General features: G+C 38.9%; 1 long non-coding RNA gene across 8 annotated transcripts in view; it reads right to left on the reverse strand.

Annotated features, from left to right (window-relative positions):
• The window catches only part of LOC110137518 (uncharacterized), a 102,428-nt gene that overhangs the window by 20,885 nt on the left and 64,854 nt on the right, over positions 1–16,689 (reverse strand). For all 8 annotated transcript variants that reach the window (XR_011491815.1, XR_011491814.1, XR_011491812.1 and 5 more), the window contains exons 2-4: positions 4,195–4,344; positions 2,417–2,563; positions 45–143 (exon numbers count right to left, since the gene is read on the reverse strand). This is a non-coding gene — a long non-coding RNA (uncharacterized lncRNA). The remainder of the gene's footprint in view (positions 1–44; positions 144–2,416; positions 2,564–4,194; positions 4,345–16,689) is intronic.

Below are 16,689 nucleotides of genomic sequence, written 5' to 3' on the forward strand. Positions count from 1 at the left end.
ATTCTTTTCCAAGTGTCAATTTAATCTAAATAAATAGATCATACCTTTTAGGGACTTCCCAGGTGGTGCAGTGGTAAAGAATCTGACAGTCAATGCAGGAGGCTCAAGAAAGGTGGGTTCCATCCCTGGGTTGGGAAGATCCCCTGGAGAAGGAAATTGCAACCCACTCCACTATTCTTGCCTAGAAAATTCCATGGACAGAGGACCCTGGCGGGCTACAGTTTCATGGGGTCTCAGAAAGTCAGACAGAACTGAGCACAGCACACACACACATACCTTTTATCCTCTTATTGACTATGTGACTTTAAGCAAGTTACTTCATCTCTCACTGGGCCTTAATTTCCTTATCTGTAAAGTGTTAGGATAATATATCCTATGTTTGTAATGAACAATAGTTGAGATATGCATGTACAGCTTTTGAACCTGTCTGACATAAAGGAAGTGCCTAGTAAATGTTATTACTATTGACTAAAACTAAGTCTTTGGAAAGTAGTTAAGATTTTACAACTTACATAGTCCCTTTTCCTTGAGCGCCTTCCCTCTTTGGACTGCCCCAGTTTTTTATTAGGCAGTACATATATTTCCATAGTTGCAAATTAAACATTTAAATGCCCACATACCTATGATCAATTAATCAATGACACAGGAGGCAAGAATATACAGGGGAGAAAAGCCAATCTCTTCAAGTGAAACTGGAACATTTCCTCATACAGTATACAACAATAAAAATGGTTAAAAGGCCTAAATATAAGACATGAAACCATAAAACTGAGAACATAGGCAAAACAGTCTTTAACATAAGTCATAGCAATATTTTCTTGGATCAGTCTCCCAATACAAGAGAAATAAAAGCAGAAACAAACAGATGGAACCTAATTAAACATACAAGTTTTTGCATAGCAAAGAAAACCATCAACAAAAAGACAACATATGGAATGGGAGAAGACATTTGCAAAATGATGTGACTGACAAGGGGTTAATATTCAAAATATCTAAACTGCTCATAGAACTCATCAAAATATCCAGTCAAAAAATGGGTAAGCAACTTGAACAGACATTTTTCTGAAGAAGGCAGATAGCCAACAGGTGCATGAAAAGATACTTAACATTGTTATTTCTTAACTAATTATTAGTGAAATGCAAATCTGAACCACAGTGCGATAACTCACCCGTCAGAATGGCTGTCATTAAAAACACAAATACTGGAGAGGCTGTGGAGAAAAGAGAACCTTCATACACTGTTGTTTGGAATGTAAATTGGTGTGGTACTGTGGAGCTTCCTTAAAAAAACTAAAAATTAGTTAGAACCCCCATATGATCCTGTAACTCCTCTCCTGGGTATATATATCCAGAGAAAACACACCAAAAAAGATACACGCACCCTAGTGTTTACAGCAGCATTATATACAATAGTCAAGAAATGGAGCAACCTAGGTGCCCATCAACATATTAGCTGAAGACAATGTGTACATATACAGTGGAATATTACTTAGCTCTAAGAAAATGGAGTAACTGCCATTTGCAACAACATGAGTAGACCTAGAGAATATTATGCTCAGTGAAGTCAAATACTTATATCACTAACATGAAATATAAGATAAATAAATAAATGAATATATACAAAACAAACAGACTCATGGACCTAGAAAACAAACCTGCAGTTATCAAAGGTGAGAGGGATGTGAGAAGGGACAATTTAAGGATATGGGATTAACAACAGATGGGAATTACTATGTGTAAAACAGAGAAGCAATAAGGATAAGTTCCCTGTACAGCATGGGAAACTAGACCCGTTATCTTGTAATAACCTATAATGAAATATAAAAGTGCAGATGATCACTATTCTATACACCCAGAACACAATGTTATAAATCCACTATACTTAAATAAAAAATTTTTTAAAGCAGCTATAATCAAGGAGCAGATATTTCACTCAAGAATCATCTGGTTGTAAGAATCAGAAATCTGCCTAAAACAGCTTGTAAAGCAAAGTTACCAAAAAGGATCAGAAATATGGAATTTATTGCAGGAAGTATAGCTCGACATTGTGGCATCCAGAAAGTCACCAGCGGATTTGTTCATCTCCTTTGCTGTGTCTCTATCTGCCTCTGGCTCTGTCTAGTTTTGTCTCTGTCTCTGCCCTCCTTGCTCTCTGCTCTCCCTCTCCGTCTCTTGCCCTCTGTCTTCCTCCTCCTCATTCCTTCTCTCTTACTCATAATCACCTATGCATCTGTTTTATTCTCTCTGTGAACTGGTTTCCCTGAAGGCCTCTTCATTTCTGCTTCCTCACACGGGTGACCTGTTAGCCCTGTCCCCATGACCTTTGAACTTTCATGGTGCATGTTCTGGACCCAGCTCTGTAGAACCTCACAGTTCCATGGACCGCCGCTTGCTTTTCTGTCTCTGTGTTTCCTACCTTTAAGTCCTTTAGAGGCGAATGTCAGTGTGATCAGGGGTCTCAGTCAGTTGTGGCCAGTCGATGGGGCAGGACCTCTTCATAGGAGTATGCCGTGTACACACGACCTTGCGCCACCGTTTGTGGAAGCCTTGAAAATGGGATCACCTGGTTAAAAAAAAAATGGGGCTTTAAAACCATTCACAAGAACTGCATGTGGATGAGCTGTTTGCACTAATGTCTATAATCTTGCCTAATGTGATCCAGTATTACAGGAGCAGTGACAAATGCCTGCCCTTCAGTTGCTATCTGGTGTTCGTAATCACCATCCTGCCAGAATGACCGCCTCTGGGTTTATTGGCACGTTTTATTACCATTACATCAGCAATACAATAGGAGAAACCTCAACAAAAAGGTTCAGTTAAAAAAGGAGGATGACTTAAGAGGTGGGGAAGAAACTTAGAAAATAGGATTATATACTGATCACTGGTCTGCCCCTAAAATAAATAAATCTGTTTCTTGGCTCTTAGCAAAGTAAGTTCCTAACTCACACCTGCCAGTCCTAGGATCTGGCCATTAGAAGGATTTCCTTTTTCAATTGTCCTTTAGACCTGCTCTTCAGAAGGACATTAGAGAGTCCTCCTCTCTCCAGTAAGTATTGTCTGGTGCCAGCATGCTTTTCTACTTGAGTTGGAGCCTCCAGAAGAGGCCAGGATGCACTGTGTTGGTATGAGTTGGTATAACTGCTTAAGACTGCAGTTCTGGCGGTAACTGCCCAGTATGTTAGTGGGTTTTCATTCATTGTTTTTCTTGAGTGTGTCACTGACTGACAGGTGATGCCAGGAATTTCTGAGGGGAATAGGGGGTGGAGTAAGCTTGCTCCCTTCATCACCAGGGCACCTAATGTCCATTCCTTCAGGATTTTTGTTATTCAGCTCTTAGACCCCATTATTCTTAATGGCTCTGTCCTCAAGAGAATAAAGGAGCAAAAGTGACCTGAAAGAGGACTGTAGGACAGGAAGCACTTCTTCCCTAGTCTACCCTTAAAGCCCCCTCCACAGTTACATTCCAGTCTAGGGACATGTTTTACTAGAGATTGGGAACTGGGGACCGTGGGGGTGATAGGCAAGCTCATCCTGTGGAAAAAGGCTAAGCTTCCTCAACCAGTCTAGCTATTGCTAGCTATCGTCCTTTCAACTGCCAGGATCTTGAGCCATGAGCTTTTCCAAATTAATAATATCTGGATCTTATCTTCAACAATCTAAGCAGAAAAGAATATGAAATATAGATACATAATTACCTGCTTTTTCCAATCTACTTTTAGCCAAACAACCTGGGACTGAGAACTCCTTGCCACTGACTTTTACGTCCATAGAGAATTAACACATTCCCACATTTCAACATCCGAGAACTTATATCTGAGGCTTTGGCTTTAGTGACATGAGGCTTGGGCTCAAGAGATTTGGGGCAGTTGTTTAGGTATCTCGCCACCTCTTAGCTCTACGCCACCCGATTTCTATGGGACTGGGAAATCTCTGCACCCGCGCCTTTACCCCACCCCTCCTGCCTCCACTCCACAGACAGTTCTACATTTTTCACTCAGAGCCTAATACAATCCTATTCCTGGCACTGATTTCTGTTTTAGGGATTTCGTTGTTTCCAAGAAACAGAAAACCAATTCTGACTTAAGTAAAAGGGTGCTGTTATAAAGAATGTGAATAATTCAAATTGCAGGAAGTTCACTCAGGATTGGTCACCCTCTCTCCCTCACAGGGGCCTGTTATCTGCATTCTGCATACCTGCCTGTTTTGCTCCGTTTGATGTTTGGCCTCAAAGGTGTCTTTGCAACCTGGTTTTGCTTGAGACTTTGAGCTCCATGGCGCTGTTCGTTTTGACCCAGTCCTTTGGTTCTGGTGTCCTGAGTTTGTTTCTTATGTATGAATCAAAACCTGGGGGAAAAAAAAAAGCGTTCACATTCTTAAGTTGGTCAGCTATCCACCCTGGACCAATTTTCTTTGGTTTGAGTATTAGGATCTCCAAGAACAAACACACTGGCCAAGCCTTATGTGGAAAGAAAATATGGACTCAGAACTCTGCCCCTGTGATCTCTGCCACATTATACAGTTTTTAGCTCTTTAAGATATACTTCTTATCCTGTAACTTTAACTGAAAACATTTTATGATTGTTAATCCTAGAGATACTAGTTGGGGTCACTAGACAAAACTGTAGCTTTTTATTTTCTTTTGAGCATTTATTTGTAAGGATTGATATTTCATGACTTTTAGTTTTTCTTAATTTTTCTCCCAGGGATAAAGAGAAAGTTTATTTTTTATAAATAGGATACAATCCATTATATCTTTCAGTTCCCCTGAGAATCCATTGGACCCTTTTATTACTCTAAGATACATTATGGGATCTCAGTGATTTAATTTTATTCAATTTTTCTTACATCGTTTGAAATATTTTACTTTTTCATTATCTCAGGAATTATTTAGTTATTACTAATCAATTATTCCCATGTAACTATTTTATAATAAATGATGATGACTATTAAATCATCTTTAGTTTCCATATTGTATTTCCCCCAATATTAACATCATCTTTTAAGAAGATATAAAATTCTAGAAAGATACCATCTTTTGAGGTTTTTTTTTTTCTTTTTTTTAAGGCCTTCAATGAATCCAGCTGAGAGTTTAGATGAGATCGGGCACATTTAGGGTGGTATGGCCTAGACCACAGTTTAGAGTTTAGAATATTTCATTTTGACTATAATGACAAATATGAATAGGAGAAAATCAACAGAGGAATCTTCACAGTTATTAAGAGAATCAGAGGTGGATGCAAAGAGACAGAGGGTTATCTAGATCCTAATGATGTTGATGAAAGTGATCACTGAGGCAAAACCTCAGACTATGAGCCTTCAGGTGCATATTCTAAATAAGTTTTCTCAAACTCAAGAATGGATGACTGAATCAGATATTTCTAAGAACAACAAGGAAATATGGTATTCTCATCCACTTACTCAACAGGAAGGGCTTCATTATGCAATAATTTAAGACAAGGACTTGGAGCATCTAATTTTGCTAACTGGATAGTTTGGAAGTATTCGTCCACCGTTTTTGGTGTTTAGCCACCAAAATTTACTTGATATAGTTCCCAGGTGAAAAATGCTAAACACAGACACAGACTTCATTTTCTTGGACTCCAAAATCACTGGACGGTGACTGCAGCCATGAAATTAAAAGACGCTTGCTCCTTGGGAAAAAAAGCTATGACAAACCCAGACAGATTATTAATCCTGCATATTAAAAAGGAAAGACATCACTTTGCTGATAAAGGTCCATATCGTTAAAGCTATGGTTTTTCCAGTAGTCATGTACAGATGTGAGAGTTGGCATAAAAAAAGCTGAGCACCAAAGAATTAATGCTTTCAAATTGTGGTGCTGGAGAAGACTGTTGAGAGTCCCTTGGACAACAAGATCAAACCAGTCAATTCTAAAGGAAATAAACCCTGAATACTCATTGGAAGGACTGGTGCTGAATCTAAAGCTCCAATACTTTGGCCACCTGATGCAAAGAGCTGACTCATGGAAAAGACTCTGATGCTGGGAAACACTGAGGGCAGGAGAAGGGGGCGACAGAAAACAGAGGATGAGATGGTTGGATGGCATCGACTCCAGGGACATGAGTCTGAGCAAACTCCTGGAGATAGTAAAGGACAGGGAAGCCTGGCATGCTGCAGTCCGTGGGGTTGCAAAGAACTGGACATGACTGGGTGACTGAAGAACAACACAAATGTGACTAAAAATAAATAAATGATGTAGAAATGAAAAATTACTGGACTTGTCATTCTAATTATTCATACCTATAAATCTAAAAATTAAACGTTTTCCCAATAATTGCCATCCTTCTTCAAAAAATTATGTCAAAGTTTTTTTTAATTTATTGCAATTTGGTAGTGAACGTGCAAGAAGAATCACAGGAACAATAAGCCAGCATCTAATTGAAATGTATTTGAAATCTGGAGTCACTGTTTACAAGATGAGTATTTTCCAGGTTCATGCATGGCAGGTAATTACCAGTTAGTTACCTTCAACTGACACTGTCCATTTTAAGGGTCTATAACTTCAAAGCCAAAAAAAAAAGAAAAAAAGGAAATAAAATATTGTGTTCACTATGCTTAAATTTTCAAACTTTATACTTCTGTAAAATTATTCATAAAGTGACTTAAATATATATTGTTGAATTTCAAGATTAATCAATGCAAATGGTATTTTTCCTGGTATACTGAAAGTTAAGATCTATTTTTCACATATGAAGAGCTTTGTAAAATTCATATGCCTAATGGTAACTTTATAATAGTACCAAAGTAAAAAAAGTAATCATATATTTAGATAAGAATATAAAATCACTTTACAAGATTGTTTTTTAAATGGCTCCAAGAAATTTAAAGACATGAGGTCACTTTCCCACATACTTTCTCTAGGAAACTTCAGGCAAGAGGAATGAATAAAACCATGAGAAAATCCTTGAACTGAAAAATATTGACATGCTTCTGTTTTTTAAAAAAGTAAACATTTAAGTTGCTGGCAAACTGCTTTCTCTATGGAAAAAGTTGGGATACTTTAAAAAACAACCCATCCTTGTAGGACAAAATGCTTCAAATGTTCTTTACTTATTTTTTATAACTTGCTCTTCCTGGTAAGCACAGAACTGGCTGAGAAATTGGATTTAAGTACTATTTTCATGTCTTAAGTGGCCTTTCTGGGATGACCTTAATCTACACTGCTACAAACCACTAGAAAAAGTTTTCTAAGTTATAATTAAAAGTTTTAATATTGATATAAGTTTAGACTATCAAGCAGAAGGGGTTAAGATAATAATAGATCTTTGTCATTCCAAAATTGTGAAATTAACCCCTTTTTAAAAAAGGTATGAACGATTTCAAACATACAGAAAAATACAGACAATAATATATGAATCATTTCCCACTACTCAGAATTAACAGGAGTTAACATTTGCCATACTTACTTCAAGTTTTTATTTTTAAAAGAAAAAGCCAAGTAGAGATATAGTGAAAATCAAATCAATCTCTCTCTCTCACAGAGGGTGCCACAATCTTAAGTTGGTATGTATCATTTTCATGACATTTTAAAAATACTGATTTGTTTTTAGCATGTTATGTTAATCATATCCTACTTAAAACCTGCTACTTTTAACTGAACACAGTTTTGAGTTTTAACCATATTGACTAATGTATATCTACTTTACCTATTTTAACTGTTAATTAATATTTCAAATATATGAATAAACTGGAGTTTATATGTTCATTTCCCAAATGAGGGATATCTAAATTGCTTCCACTCTTTTCATGTCTTGGTGGATAACCTGAATTATGTGTGGCAGCCTCTGGCATGGGTAGGTTTCCAAAACACATAGCTTCCAACCTTGGAAAACAAGCTACCCTAGGGATATGCTGGAATGTAATTTTAAAAGACAGATGTAAGTTAACCAGTTATTTAATATAGGTAGAACCAGATATTTCAAATGGTATACAGGAAACTTTAACCAAGCATAAAACATATGCTCAATTTTTAACTGTGAAAATTCTGTTTTTACTTGTACCACTCTAGTCGATTTAAACATTTAGAGCTTAACAGCACGGGAAATATCCTTTTAAATTCACTGTTGCTAAAGAACTTCAGCCTTCATATGGTAGCCTATTAAACAGCTTCTATTTACCACCTCTTTTTTATCCCTTGTTCTTGGAATTGTGATCTCATTTTATCTGTTTCAATAGAAAGATAAGTATAGATGACCTCTCAGGCCAATTAACAGATCTGGTGGGAAAAAAAAAAAAAACATGACTGATGCTTGAAAAGTCATGGCCTCTACTTTTATTTGCCTTTATAAACAAAGTCAGAAAAAAAAGGAATTGAAAAGACATTCTGTTAACCTTATTCTCTTGCCTGAGATGCTCAGCCTAATATAACATTATGATATAAAAGGAACTATGGGAAATTCATTTATTCACTCAACTTGTATTAAAAAACAAGCACTATAAAGGGCCTGGGTATATAGTGATGCACAAAACAGGTGGAACTGCTGCCCTCAGAAGCCTTAAGCAGTATATGTGCTTATACACTGCATTGACAAGAGCCCCAGTTATTTCTTTTCAAGAAAACTTGGGGGATCTGGAATGCCAAGAAGCATAACTAACATGATCAAGAGAATGAAAATAACCAGAAAAGCTAATCATTAGGGTTTGTGTATCTGTTATGCTGCTTTTGTATACAAATTATAGAAAACTTCTACTCAACTGGCTTAAACAATGAGACATTTGTTATTGCACAAAAAGAGAAGTCCAAGATTGGTTAATCCATTAGTTTCATTAAAGAGACAGGTTCTTCCCATCTTTCTGCTGTCACCCATAAGCCTTCATGGGGGCAAGAGGGCTGCCACACTTACAGGCATCACATCCAGGAAAAACAGTGTAGGTAGGACAGCAGAAGATGTTGTCTTCTGACACTCCTTAAGTGTCTCTTTTTACTGAGACTTCCTCTTTTTACATTTCATTGACCAGAACTACAACACATACACCTTCCTAAACCCATCACTACCAAGAGAAATTATATTTGCACAATTGGCTTAGGCTAATTTAGTTCAATTTAAAATACTGAGCACCCACACGCCAAATGTTCTCTATTCTTAGCTAAAAAAAATAATAAATGAACAAACCAAATAGACGACAAGTATTGTGTAAAGCTCAGGGCCATACAGGCAGTGATGTAAATGGGAAATTAAAATCCCTGTGTTAAATAAATTGATCAAGAAATTTGTTTTTAATGTTTCCATGTGACTATGCTGGAAAACAAGATCAATGTTGGGAGATGCCTGTGTCTCCATTAAGTCTTTCTTACAATTGCTTGCTCTTAGAAAAATAATTTCAAACCTGAAAATTTAAGTGGGAAATAATAAGATTTTAAACTCTTATTCATTTCATCAGTTAAACATCATTACCGAAGGGACATTTTCTTCCCTCAAGAAATAAAAATATGTCCCTGACTCTGTTTTATATTGTGTCAACAAGCCAAATTTTAAGTTTTATGTCAATGATAGAATAGAAAGGATTATTCTTATATTAAATAATACTGCTGACAAGAGGGAAGTAATCCCTTTAACTTATGTTTTCAAAGTACCTTCTCATACAGTAATCTGAACTGTACCACATTCTTACTCTAGAAAGGGGCAACATGAGGCTTGATTCCTCATTTTTTAGATGTAAGAACTGGGATTGTTGGAAGTTAAAAGATTTGCCCCAAGGGCTTTATGACCAAGTAGTCACAGAATCAAGATTAAAATCAAATTACTTCATTCCTAATCCAAAGGTTTTAGAGTAATTTAATAAAGTTTCATGTAACTTAAAATTATGACACTCTAGAAACCCTTTAAAAGATTGTTTAAAAAATTCAGAATTTCTGTTCTGAATAAATTCTAATATAATGTCTTCTTTAAGGCCATATCCTCTTCAATCTAGCCCCAGCTATTAGATCCCTGAAACCTAGGTACTTTGGATATATTAGGCTCAAAATGCTTCTTTCTCAAATGTCGCTATCACCTTCTCCTTATTAGAAGTTGCTACATATTCCATATAAACTCAGAATGCAGCAAGCCTTGGCCTAGGCATGTGTGTGAATTTAAATCCTAGTTATATCTAGGCTTCCCTGGTGGCTCAGATGGTAAAGCATCTGCCTGCAATGTGGGAGACCTGGGTTCGATCCCTAGGTCAGGAAGACCCCCTGGAGACGGAAATGGCAACCCACTGCAGTACTCTTGCCTGGAAAATTCCATGGACAGAGAAGCCTGGTAGGCTACAGTCCATGGGATCGCAAAGAGTCGGACATGACTGAGCGACTTCACTGGTTCACTGGTTACATCTTGATTCAGAAAGAGCCAAAAGTCAAATGAAAAAAGAACAAGAATAACTTAACGGGATCCTAGAGGACAATTGAGAAAAATCTCACTGGAAGGGTCAGTGTATAGGAAAAATGACTCTTCCTACTTTCCTGGACTTTAGGAGGATAAAAAGTGATAAAATGTTTTAAATCTGTCACACTTGACCCCTCTTTTTCAAAAGTGAAGTTTGGGTGATAGGAAACTAAAGAAAGCAACGGGTTCAGAGAACCAGACATTTCCTAACTAAAACTACAAGAAGGAACAAAAATTTCCTAAAGAGGATGGTGACAAGCCATTTCTCCTTGGAAATGCTGATTCATTATACACAGAGATTATTATACAGAGCACAAAACTGACATCTCCTGCCCAGACCAGACTCCTCTGCCCATGGCGTGCTCGAGTCCCACCAGTCCCACTGCTTTGCCATCTTGAGTCTCCCACCAGACCAGGCACTTCAGAAACTAGACTCCTGATCTTTTCCTCTGACCCCTTCTGGTCACATTCTGCCCATCTCAGCTGTGGCCACTCCCGTCTTTCCAGGCCCTCAGCTCAAAAACCACCTTTAACTCCTTTTTTATTTTTTTAACCTTCCACATTCAATTTGTCAGAAAATTCTGTTGCCTCTTCAAAACATATTCAAGATCCAACCATTTCTCTTCACTTCACCACTACACCCCAGCCTGAGCCACCATCACACCGAGCCGCTGGGTAACAGCAAAAACCCCCCGGGGGTCTCCCTGCCTCTGTCCCAGCACTTCAGTTTCAGTTTTCAACCCAACAGCTAGAATGATCATTCAGATCACATCACCAGGATGACCACATCACCAGGGTGACCACATCAGTTCACATCAGCCACTTCTTTGCTGAGAGCCCTACAGTGGATTCTTAGTTCACTCAAGAGAGAATCTGCAGGATCTGCCTGCCTTCTTCCTTCTCTGATCATCTCCTCTCCACCCCTTGGTGCAGACACATCTGCTGCCTTGCTGCCCCAGTATACTCACGAAACGCCTACCTCCCGGCCTGGAACATTCTTCTTCAGATGATTGTCCCACATGCCCTGCCCCTCTTTACTCAAACCTCACTCTCAAGGACGTTGACATGCCAGAAAAAACACCAGGCAGTATTTAAATGTTAATTTCAGGTAAGCAATAAATAGCCTCTTACGTACCCAGTACTTCCATGTTTATCTGAAATTCACATTTAACTGTATATCCCTTTGTTTTATTTTCTTCTAAATCTGGCAACCCTACAATCGGGTCCTACACCGACCCAAGTACATCCTGCCTTCCCTCTTCCCCCACATTCCAGATTTCTTCTCATCTGCCCTAATTTTTTTCCCCATTCCTCCTAACACTGTTTCTTCTTACAAACTACATAATTTACTTAAATATCACATTTATTGCCTACCCCCTCCTCTGGAAAAATGATCTACATGTGAGCAGTTCCAGCATAAAAGTAAATTTAATTTGTGATAAAAAATTTTTATTTCTCAGCACATTTCTTTTCTACTGTTTTGAAGGGTTGGAAGTTTATGAAAACACTTGAGAAAACATAGGCACTGCTATTTCTCCATCCTTACTATATTCACATATTTAATACATATGCACATATCTTAATATAATTGATTTCCACTTAACACTAACATCTGCTGTAAACTATAGAAAAGAGGTTTGTCTTCCAAAAAATTACACCAGACACATAAGTAACAAAATTGAAAATTCCCATGGGGAAAAAAAATTACCTAAAAAAATAAACCCCAAAAACAGGGATTTCCCCAGTGATTCAGTGGCTAAGCCTCCACACTTCCAGTGGAGGAGACCCAGGTCCCATCTCTGGTCAAGGAACTAGATCCCACATGCTGCAACTAGGAAGTTCACAGCCCACAGCTGAAGATCCCATGTGCCACAACTAAGACCCAACGCAGCCGAATAAATAAATATTTTAAAAAATCCAAACACTGTGATTGAATTTCCCAATTATGTCTTTGATAGCAGCCAAATAGAGATATATATTTTAAATTAATAAATTAATTTTTTTGCAGCAACATGGCCACCATCTGTTGAATTCTACAGCTTAATCGTTCTTCGTGATTCCTTCTTGTGTTCCTTCATTCAGCGCACAGCTGTGGTGTAGCTGCGTGTGTAGAGCACTGTGTTAGGCGATGGGGACAGGGGAGTGGGAGGAAGACAGTGGAGAGAGAAGGACCAAGTCTGAAAGACCTGGGAAATCAGCTTAGGGAGCCAGGAGGAGGAGGGAAATGGCCCTGTCAGACTCACTCCTTAGAAAAACTACCCTGGTTTCTGACCACAGTGTGGAGAAGTAGATTACTATAGTTATTAACTACATCACACTTGACTAAGAACTTATCATTATAAACAGGGTCTTAACCTTAAACCTCTAGGCTTCCAAGTAAAAATTTCAGAAAAGGGATGCTTTGAAGAAACCGTGGTAGATCGGTTTTAAATATCACAGTCTATTCAAATGTAGTTTATTTGAAATTATATAAATAGCAAACATCTGCAATTGTATTCAATTCTATGAATTTCAACTAACAGAAGAGTCTAAAATGAAGAAAAAGGAAGAAAGAGCTGATGTGAACTAACAATAGGGAGGATCTACTCAAATCAGACAAAGGATGAAGGTCTCATGCATTATCTCATATAATCCTTAGACAGGCTGAGAAAGTCTTGGATTATTACCCTTATTTGCAGATAATGGATCTGAGACTGAGAAAGGTGAGTCTTGCCCTCTGTACAGGGCAGAGTTGGCTAACCTGCCCTCATTCTAAGCCCACGTTCTTTTCTTTACAAAAAGCTGCAAATACATTCACAGTACAGCTAAGTTAGGTAGAAGATGGATTGAGGAAAGGCTGAGGCAACCTTGAATAACAACAGAATAAAAGGGGGAAGATGTTCAGCTAGAGTAAAGGCAAAAATTTAATTGGAAAAAAAATTATGAGGAATTATCCTTTTTATAAGAGCAAAGAAAGGCAAGTTTTCATCTCAAATGAAGAGATACGGAGTGATGGAGAGCATAAATTTTGAATTTTTTTTGGAAGATGACAGGTACAGCCATAAATATAGTTTCTGTTGAACTACAGAATTCAAGAGATGTTCTTCTTGTTGAGGTACTACTATTAAAAATAAAATGCTATGAGAAGAAATCCACTTATTAAATCATTTAACACAACCTCTCTCACATAAGCTGGTATTTGTCACTGGTCAAGGAGGTTTGATGAGCATTCAGATCCTCTGAAAGTCAGCTGTTTTGAGTATATTGGTTGCCCAGCAGAGTAACATTCCTTGCTACAGGGAACAGAGGGTCTTCTGTCTCCAAAAGGAGCTTTCATCTAGGTTTGTGACAGAGGTTCTAGCATATAGACTCTCTTTGGCCAGAGAGCCAGTCACTCTGAAAAATCACTTCACGTCTTTTCAAAGACACAGGCTAATCCAGGCCTGGGGCGCAGCTTATGGTGACCCACATATTGAAATTCCAGGAGCACAGGAAATGGCAACTTCTTGAACTAGCCTCCCTACTAACTGGTGGAGATCTTGCATTAATATGTGTGGTTGCATCATGACTCACTCACCTCATGAACTGGCCAGTCAGCTAACAAACCTCTAGGCAATGGATCACAGATTTGTTGAGATTTGACAGGGAAGGTAAGAGGGGAAAAGACTGACCTAAGGGTAACCCAGCTCACCAGGAAGCAGGTGAATCTATTCAGGTTAAGAGGATGGGGCTGCATATCTAAGAGACCACAGAGTTTTGTGACCATAGTCACTGTTCAGTGTTTCTCAAAGAATTGTTAAGGTATTATGAAAAGTAGGTATTAGGAGTCAGGCCCGAAACTAATGCTTACTTAACAAGTTTTCCACTGACTATATCTGAACAGGTTAAAAACCACTTAGGTGAATGAAGTGATTATACATATATTCATACTGCACAGTTGTACTTATTTCACATGCTAGCAAGGTAATCTCAAAATCCTTCAAGCTAGGCTTCAACATGTACTTCCAGATGTACAGACTGGATTTAGAAAAGGCAGAGGAACCAGAGATCAAACTGTCAACATCTGTTGGATCATAGGAAAAGCTAGAGAATTTCAGAAAAACATCTACTTCTGCTTCATTGACTATGCTAAAGCCTTTGACTGTATGGATCACAACAAACTATTCTTAAACAGATGGGAATACCAGATCACCTTACCTGCCTCCTGAGAAGCCCATATGCAGGCCAAGTAGCAACAGTTACTTGGACATGGAACAATGAATTGGTTCAAAATTGGGAAAGGAGTACGTCAAGGCTGTATGTTGTCATCCTGCTTATTTAACTTATATGCAGAGTACGTCATGTGAAATGCCGGGCTGGATGAAGCTCAAGCAGGAATCAAGATTGCCAGGAGAAATATCAATAACTTCAGATATGCAGATGACACCACTCTAATGGCAGAAAGTGAAGAGAAACTAAAGAGCATCTTGATGAAAGTGAAAGAGGAGAGTGAAAGAGTGAAACAGCTGGCTTAAACTCAACATTCAGAAAACTAAGATCATGGCATTCGGTCCCATTACTTAATGGCGAACAGATGGGGAAACAATGGAAACAGTGAGAAACTTTACTCTTTTTGGACTCCAAAATCACTGCAGATGGTGACTGCAGCCATGAAATTAAAAGATGTTTGCTCCTTGAAGAAAAGCTATGCCAAACCTAGACAGTGTATTAAAAAGCAGAGATATCACTTTGCTGATAAAGGTCCATATAGTCAAAGCTATGGTTTTTCCAGTAGTCATGTACAAATGTGCAAGTTGGACCATAAAGTAGGCTGAGCGCTGAAGAATTGACCTTTCCAAACAATGAGGCTGCAGAAGACTCTTCACAGTCCCTTGAACTGTAAAGAGATCAAACCAGTCAATCCTAAAGCAAATCAACTCTGAATATCCACTGGAAGGACTGATACTGAAGCTGAAGCTCCAATACTTTGGCCACCTGATGCAAATAGCCGATTCATTGGAAAAGACTCTGATACTGGGAAAGATTGAGGGCAGGAAGAGAAGGGGGTAACAGAAGATGGGATGGTTGTATGGCATCATCGACACAAAGGGCATGAGTTTGAACAAACTCTGGGAGATAGAGAAGGACAGCGAAGCCTGGTGTGCTGTAGTCCATAGGGTTGCAAAGAGTTGGACATGACTGTGACTAAGCACAGTTCAGTCCAGTTCAGTTTAGTCTCTCAGTCGTGTCCGACTCTTTGCAACCCCATGAATCACAGCACCAGGCCTCCCTATCCATCACCAACTCCCGGAGTTTACTCAAACTCATGCCCATTGAGTCAGTGATGCCATCCAGTCATCTCATCCTCTGTCATCCCCTTCTCCTCCCAACCCCAATCCCTCCCAGCATCAGGGACTTTTCCAATGAGTCAACGCTTCACATGAGGTGGCCAAAGTACTGGAGTTTCAGCTTCAGCATCAGTCCTTCCAAGGAACACCCAGGATGGATCTCCTTTAGGATGGACTGCTTGGATCTCCTTGCAGTCCAAGGGACTCTCAAGAGTCTTCAACACCACAGTTCAAAAGCATCAATTTTTCGGTGCTCAGCTTTCTTCACAGTCCAACTCTCACATCCATACATGACCACTGGAAAAACCATAGCCTTGACCAGACGGACCTTTGTTGGCAAAGTAACGTCTCTGCTTTTTAATATCTATCTAGGTTGGTCATCACTTTCCTTCCAGGGAGTAAGCGTCTTTTAATTTCATGGCTGCAGTCACCATCTGCAGTGATTTGTGACTAAGCACACACTCACATAGATATAATATATACACATACAGGTACACCCTTCTCATGGGGCATAGTGAGAGCCATGTATGAGCTTTTCTAAATATGGGTGGACGTTTTTGTGCCTTTCTACTCAGTTAACAAAGCAGCTAAGAAAAAAAAATGAAAAAGGGAGTGAGAGGGTAGAGAGGCAAGGCCAAACTTACTAATTATCTTTGCCCCTATCTGGCCTCTTGGGGCTTATAGACAGCATCACTTAGGCAGGCCAGCCAACCATAAATCAGTACACCTGTGTCCTTGAGGCAGCCTTTACTGAGGAGTTTATTTTTGCTTAAACACTTAAAGTCCGACTAGTATTTGCTCCCTGGAAATGGAACGGGTTGGGGGCAGGGAGGTCTTTGAACATTCCGATGCAGTAAAGCCCCCGCCAGTACCCTGGAGAACAGGAGGGAAGAGAGATGTTCCCACTGCCAGAGCGTTCTGCAGATAATTAAAGCAAAGGCTGTGACTCACAGCAGGGTGATTTTAACATATCTGGCACAGGGCTTGACTAGGGTCTC

The sequence above is a fragment of the Odocoileus virginianus genome, chromosome 16 (assembly GCF_023699985.2).
Source record: "Odocoileus virginianus isolate 20LAN1187 ecotype Illinois chromosome 16, Ovbor_1.2, whole genome shotgun sequence".
Taxonomy (NCBI): Eukaryota; Metazoa; Chordata; class Mammalia; order Artiodactyla; family Cervidae; genus Odocoileus; species Odocoileus virginianus.